General features: G+C 26.6%; 1 pseudogene; it reads right to left on the bottom strand.

Moving 5' to 3' along the window:
- Positions 1-844: 844 nt before the first annotated feature.
- The window catches only part of LOC104800360, an 8,887-nt pseudogene continuing 1,134 nt past the window's right edge, over positions 845-8,597 (bottom strand).

Genomic DNA, 8,597 nt, shown 5'->3' with positions numbered 1-8,597 from the left:
CCAAATCACAATGTCACTCATTTCACATGACAACTAATTACGTCACTTACAGATTTTAGAAACCCCAAACCCTTCCGTCTACTTCGCAATGTGCAAAATTTCAGAAACCCAAACCCTAAATCTCTACTTATAGATTCTGAAATCGATACTTCAACTAAACAACAACCAAAATCCAACCGTAAGATGATGGTGGAGTTCATTTAACCTACCGTCTGTTCTTTTAACTCCGAAATTTGCAGACGATCCTCATTTTCGGAGGAAGAAGATGATGAAGACGACTGTACCGAAGATTCTACAACCATTTTCTTCCCTTTCGTCATGTCTTCCACAAATTTCCACTCGAATCTAACCGCAAACAGAAATTTCGACACAGAGAGAAGAAGAGGAGAAACCGAAATTGGCTCAGGCGAAAATGCAGAACAAATCGGAGGTTTTAGAGAGAGAGTTGAGTTAGAGGTCTTTTGCTTTTAGAGAGAGAGAGAGTTAATTTCGAAACTGAAGCAAACGTGGGAGAGAGAGTGTGGCCTGCCAAGGGTAACGTTGTCTTTCCATTTAATTTCATGGTTTTTTTGTCTTTTTGATTTGTTCAGTAATTTTTTTTTTTCGAGGGTAAGCTCAGAAGTATGTGTAGCGGTCAAAGGGTATAACGGATATATTGTCTTAACACTGACACTATGTATTTATATTCTTAGAATTTAATGAACTTCACAGTAAAAGTCATCGATATTAATGTAGATTCAATTAATTTTAATCCGATTCATTATAATCAATGATTATTTTTGTAAGTGAAATTTATAGAATTAATTTTAATGTCTAAATTAAATGTATTTATTTTTTAAGTTACCTATAAATGAGTGTTATCAACCAAACGTAAACGACACACAATAATCTTTCGTCCAACAATGGCGGACTTAGAGAAGATATCCTGACGGTGGCAGTTTGCTCTAACAACGATCTTCATCGCATCGGGATGGATCTCCACCATGTGGGCCTCAATTCGCCATTTTTCGGCGGGAACATAAAGCAGTCGGGCATCTCCTCCACCACAACATCGACGTCGAACCTGAACGGAAGCTCCAGGACCCGGTTGAAGATGTGGGCCAATCGCCGGAGCTTCGTTATGGGTTCTCGAATACTCGGATCGCAAAAATGGTTTATTTTTTTATACAAATTCTCATTCTATTTTTTTAGAGTAAGGGTGTTTAATTGTTTCTAATATGTTCTTTAAAAATGTCAATCTTTTTTTAGTTAAGAAATATTTATTTTCTTAACTAGGTAATAACCCGTAATATTCCACGTAGATAGCGTAAACTATGTAATTTTATTTAATTTTAAATTTAATATAATATATTTTATTTTTAAATTATAATTTATATTATTAAATTTAAATGATTTTTTTTTAAAATATCGAGATAATGAGATGATTTAATTTTTTTTATAGAATTTGTTTGTAGAAGATCAGATCTTTTCGATGTGTTTCAGAGGAAAAAAATATAGTTTTTGAAGAAAGACAAGGGAAAAAAGTTTTTATAAATTGTATTCGCAAAAGATGAGATAAGGAGATGCAATATGTTAAATTACTCAATTATCTTTGTTTTAGTGTAGAAATATAATCACATATGGAATAATTGGTGTTAAATAATTGGCAAGTTGACATAATTTTGATTAGGTCTGATAATTATCATTATAAAAAATCATACAGTCAAAATCGTTGATTTTTTAATGTTTACATGATTATCATTGTGAAAATAAATAAAAAAATCTTCTTAAAAGAGCCTCTAATACTATACTTTTACATAACATTATTATCTATTAGGTTCTTATTTGTAATGATATTTTTTTATTATTGTTGAAACAATTTAAAGATGATTCTTTTCTTGATTATCTAAATCATGATGAGAGTAAAATCATTTTTTGTCGGCACTTTTTGTTACATTTTACTATTTTAAAATTGTTTCATTTATATTAATATCTAAACCTATACATATAGTCATGGTAATATCTAACATTTTATGTTTTAATAACAGCTTAACTAAATCATCACATCATAATACTATATTGAAAAAAAATTAATATGTCGATTATCATATAATAGTGTGATATAACGACAAAATATTATAATTATAAAAACTATATAAAATTGAATCAATTTATATTAAAACTATATCATTTTATTTAGGTCTTGAATGAAAGAGATTTTTGGGTTTTAAAATTAAAAAAAAAATAATAATACAAATTTCCTAGATTTTTTTTTGAATTTTTCATATAACATTATTAAAAACTGATTCTTTAATCCACTTCTTCCTTAAAAAAAAACACTTTCTAAGATATTTTTTAAAGAATGATTCAAGTTTAAATTTTTAGCATCTGATATTGAGAAAATTTTACTAAATCTATATATATATATATATATATATATATATATATAGCATTCTAAGTCATTTTCAGTTTCTCAATAAGTTTTGAGTTTTTGATAATAGAAGAGTTTTTTAAAATTAAATAAAAGAATATATATAGATTAAATTTAGAAAAAATCGTATAATATCATAATTTATATGATTGGTTGAGAACAACTCATTCCAAAATTGTAATTTAAAAGATATTTTTGTTCAACTATGTTATTTCATTTTTCTTTGATTGGCTAACAAATTATTATATTCATTCATCAGAAAAAAAATCTAAAGATAATTTACTTTCCCAAATAAAATTATTTTCAAAATAGTTATTTTGCTCTAATGCAATGTCAATCATATAATTTTTTAAATTATTTCTTATTTAGATAATCAAAATCTTTTCTTTTTCGCAAAAAAAACATAAAATTACACTACATAATATAATATTAACAGAAAAAATATATAACTTTAAAATATCAAATAAAAACATAAATTCTACTATGACTATTATCTTTTCTTTTTAATTTTTCTACTAATGTTTGCATTAATTATTATGAATTTCAAATAGATATAATTGAAACCGTAACAACTATTAAGATTTAATGGGATATAATATAAAATATTTGTTTCGTTGGAAAATGATTTTCTAGGTGTCAGTGAATTTTCATTTCGAAGATATTTCATAGACTTATCGATTCCAGATTTAACGTGCATATTACGAGTGAAAAGCGTAATATGTGTCACATATAAAGAATTAAGTCAACTCTTTCCTCATAAACTCAAAACATATTTTATAGGATCATATAAAATAAATTGAGATGATAAAAATAATAGAAAATAATTTTAACCAGATATAGGTAAAACTAAATGAAAAGACCTAACTAAATAAAGTTAAAACTCATATATATAAGAATTAATGCAAATATTAGTAGAAAAATTAAAAAGAAATTAATAATAGTCATAGTAGAATTTATGTTTTTATTTGATATTTTTAAAGTTATATATTTTTTCTGTTAATATTATATTATATAGTGTAATTTTATGTTTTTTGGCGAAAAAGAAAAGATTTTGATTATATAAATAAGAAATAATTTAAAAACTTATATGATTGACATTGCATTAGAGCAAAATAACTATTTTGAAAATAATTTTATTTGGGAAAGTAAATTATCTTTAGATTTTTTTTTCTTCTTTTGAATGAATATAATAATTTGTTAGCCATTCAAAGAAAAATGAAATAGAATAGTTGAACAAAAAAATCTTTTAAATTACAATTTTGGAATGAGTTGTTCTCAACCAATGATATAAATTATGATATTATACGATTTTTTCTAAATTTAATCTACGTATATTCATTTATTTAATTTTAAAAAACTCTTCTAATATCAAAAACTCAAAACTTATTGAGAAACTGAAAATGACTTAGAATGCTGAATATATATATAAAGATTTAGTAAAATTTTCTCAATATCAAATGCTAAAAATTTAAACTTGAATCATTCTTTAAAAAATATCTTAGAAAGTGTTTTTTTTAAGGAAGAAGTGGATTAAAGAATCAGTTTTTAATAATGTTAATTTTGTTTTTATTTGTACGTTGTAATTATTTTTATAATGAAGACACTAAAAAAATATATTGGGAAGTCAGTTTTTGTTAAGTTTGGATACGTTGTAATTATTATTTACTAGAAAATATCCCGCGCGCATCGCGCGCGGACTTAAAATACATATGAATTTTAAAATTTTTATTATTAGTTTTTTGGTCGAATAAAATATATTTTGTTTTGATTCATAGTTTATATCTTTAAATAATGTTTTTAAGTTTCAAGATAATGTTATTGAACACAATTTCTGAATAGTTTTTTATCTATATTTTTATGGGCAGTAATAAAGGATCATAGTTGTAATATGGAACACAAGAATAATATTTTTAGAAATCAATTTTTAATTTAAATAAATATGAGTTTCGATCATCATTTAGTTGAGTTTTTTTAATTCGATTTTTATTTTATTAAATTTATTTCTTATTATTAGGTTTTTGGTTGAATTAGTTTCTCATAAGTGAAAGATATCGTATCATTAATTATCTATGATAGAAATTGGAGATTCAAATAAAATATTACTTACCAGACCTATACAGACTCTAATAAGACTTGTCCCGAAGAACCTTTTACTTGGATTATACACTTACAAACCCTATTCGATAAGTTTTTGACAAATCTTCAAAATAAAAACTCATTGATATCTAGGAGATCCTAACCCAACTAAAACTAATATTTTATATTGCATCTTATTAAAACTTTAATAGGTTCTTCGGGGTTAGACCCATTTTAAATACAGCAGAGTTAATGCAAATGTCAATAGAATAAAATATATCATATATTGGTAATATTTGTCAAAAATCGAAAACATTGATCATAGTATAATTTCTGTATTTATTTATTATTTTTAAGTTGATATAATTTTTCTGATAATATTATAATATTTTGTATAATATTATTTTTTTTAAAGAAAAGATTTTGATTATCATACATATGCAGAATCTAATAGGACTTATCACGAATAACATTTCACTCGAATTATACACTTTAAAACCATATTTGATAAGTCTCGTGGCAAATTTTATGTGACAGCTCCACTGAAAAAATGCTTTCGCACTTTATAGTTTCAAACATAAATTTAATTATTTCTAGCAATATAATAATAATAATAATAATATCGTTAATATAATTAATATTTTACAATTAGATAATTTTATAATGCTAAATATATATAATCTCATCATGAATATTTCAATAAATTTATCTGCGTATAGTATATGCTTAAACTTGCATTCTATATACCTTGATTTATGTATAATTTTTTGGTTGACCTTCTTCTTTGTCACCTTCAAAAATTAATGCCAAAATATAATAGTGCATCAATCTTTATACTCTACATTAAATATTTTTGTGCTTTAAAGATTTCTAATCAAAACTATATAGAGACGTTGATCTAAACAACCCATTACCTACTTGAAACATCAACAATATGTAAATGTAAATCTATTCAATGACAACATAAATATCATTTCATTATTTTAAAGAAAGTATTAAATATATGTGTAACAAATATCATACGATATGAAATATTGATTGACATCCTTTGTTTTTATTTAAACACTGAAAAAAATTAATGTCATATATACTTATCTATATGATGTATATATATGTGACATATATACATATATACGGTATTCGTTGAAAATTTATATCATATGCATATATATTTTTAAGCCATAGTGTGGACGTAAAATACATATTTTAATTTTTTAATTTATATCATATGTATATATTATATATATTTATATATAGAAGAAAAAAAATTATTTTTGTTTGTTAATTTATGTTTAACATGTTTGTTTTTATATATGATTAATTTTATTTTTTAATTTGACTTCAATAACAATGAATTACAATTTATATAGTTACTATTTTTCACACACACACACACACACACATTATATATATATATATATATATATATATATGAGGCAAGACTATAAAGATAATTCATCATTCCAAATAAAATTATTTTTAAAATAATTATTTTTCTCAAATATTCAGGAGATTTATAATAATTTTAGTGGTAAGCAATTGAGATGGCTATTGCACTATCAAAAAAATTGTGCGTAGAAAACGATGATATTTTTCTAATATTCAATGAGATCGTATGTGATCTTATTTTTTTTAGAATATAAATATATTGTCCAAAGTTTATCTTGTATAAAATTAAATATGTGTGATCCTTAATTTTATTAAATTTTGATATAAACAAAATTGAATACAAAATTTAGAGATTTTTTCAATATATTTCTTAAGAGAATAAATAAAAATAAGTATAAATAAAGATTTGTAAACATGTATTGGTTTCTTTTCTAGAAAAGAGAATCATGAACAAAAAAAGAATAATGTAAGTGTATTTGGATTTTTCAAGAACATTATATTAAAGAAGAAAGTTAGATTAAATGTGTCACAATTATAAAATATCTAATAATGAATAAATGGTTTGAAAACAACAATAACAAAAGACTAAGCATTACAAAGTTGAACAAATACAGAAAAGGTTTAAGTTTGACCGAAATAAACCCTTCTTAAATCAAATTCAAATGACAAAATACGACATAAAAATTGGATCTTCTAAATCTAAAAACCCCTCAATTTTAGAGTTGTGCAAATGATTTCTTTGTGCATCCAAAAATGAAATCAGATTTTCTTGGAAAATAAGAATCCAAAACTCATTTGTACCTTATATTTTTTCCTAAAACAAATATTAACGTAAATAATATATTGGTATAACTAAATTTAAGAATGACAAAAATAAACAATGTTTTCATATAAAAATTTAATCAGACAAAAAATGATTATATGATTATAAATCCACATAAATAAATCAATTTACTGATTTTACGAATGATAGGAGAATCACAATAAATTATATTCAAAAACTGAAATCATAATATATATATATATATATATAAATCAGAATATATAACATAAAGATAATAAAAATATTATAACTTATATTGACCGGTGTAATTTTTTTAAACTTTACTATTAGATGAAATTTCATTATATTTATAGATAAATTTTCAATAAATATATACACACAATTTAGCTTATATTTAAAATCAGGATTTACTTTTATTATAGACATATTTAAACTCACGTATTGGGACATAGTTTTGCATTTATATATACATACATATATCAGTAAAGATGAAACAATTAATTATAAGATACAAATCACCAGACGATATTCGGATAATAGTCGAGGTGGTCGAGTATTTGTTTCTCATTCTCTAATGCAACATAGTAAACTGGCAGTGGAGAAACTCCTGATTGTTTTCCTGCGAATTCACCCCGTGGGAACTATGCAACCCCATGTTAGGCTTAACATTTTGTTCTTTTGCACTCTAAACCCATACCGACTAAAAGAATATTTATTACCCAAAAAATTGACACATGGCACCAATTTGGGAGCTGCATTTATGGAGATGTCTTTGCTTCACTTTTCTTCTTCTACAGGGAGACAAATCAATTAGAACTATCATTTCTTCTATTAGACAGTAAAAAAAGAAAAAAGATTGGACTTTTTCTCTCATTCTTGACAGAAAGATCGAGCGGGAGGCAAATCTAATTTTAACTTACTACAATACAAACGAAATAATAGAATCAAATCGAATCGAATCAAAAGAATATATCAAAATCAGATTACAAACCTAAACAACCGAATTAGACCTTTGGACTTGAGCACTCTAAAATATCAAATTGACGAATGTGATAATGATATTGCACATGTGTAATAACCCGTAAATTCGATTTTCAAACCGAATTTTAGGAAATCAAATATGAGCCATAAAAATGTCCCAAAAATATTGAATTAGACCCTAACCAAGTTGACCCGAAGGATTAGACCGAAACGAGCAAGAAAAACAGGCGGAAAATTGGTCAGACCATCCGGTCCGAGGTCGCGGAATCGAATTCTCACGCGCCGCCACCTCCTGCTTCGCCATGCAGCCGCCTCTCCCACCTTTGGCCACCTCCTGCTTCTTCTGGGACGCGAGAATTGCCCTAAGTCCGCCTATTTCGCGGTTCTTTGCCTCTCACTTCGCTCTCTCACTCCCCACAAACTCTCTCAAATTTCCAAATCTTCAATCCTTGATTGAAGCTTCGATTTCAGTCGAAATCAAACAAGGAACGCATAAATCAACCCTACAGAACATCCACAACGAAACCCCAAGCTCAAATTTGAGCTAAGTGAGTGTTTCGGATTATGCCCGAAAATGATAATCAAATTGAAAATGGAGATTTGCGTGTATTGAGTGCAAATTGCATGAAATTGATCTGAGATTTGAGTTCCTGATGATCTCTAGGTTGTTTTGAGCTATAGTTTGTTGAATTTGGTGCGAAAACATAAAATCCGAGATTTTTCGGAGCACTAGACCGGACGAACCACTAGTGGATCGTCCGTTCTAGGGTTTGCAGGGTGTCGGGGAAGAAGACGAAGCTGGACCGTCCGGTCCAGGTGGGGACCGTCCGTTCCGCATGCCCTGGACCGTCCATTCCAGTCTAAACAGACTGGACGGACCGAGCCATCCAGACCGTTCGTTCCAGACGGGGTAGACCGTCCGTTCCGGACCTCTGTCTCCCCGTCTTGGCTCCGTTC

This window comes from Tarenaya hassleriana, unplaced genomic scaffold, assembly GCF_000463585.1.
Source record: "Tarenaya hassleriana unplaced genomic scaffold, ASM46358v1 Cleome681, whole genome shotgun sequence".
Taxonomy (NCBI): domain Eukaryota; kingdom Viridiplantae; phylum Streptophyta; class Magnoliopsida; order Brassicales; family Cleomaceae; genus Tarenaya; species Tarenaya hassleriana.
Note: the sequence above shows the minus strand (reverse complement) of the source record. Positions and strands in the feature narration are given on the sequence as shown.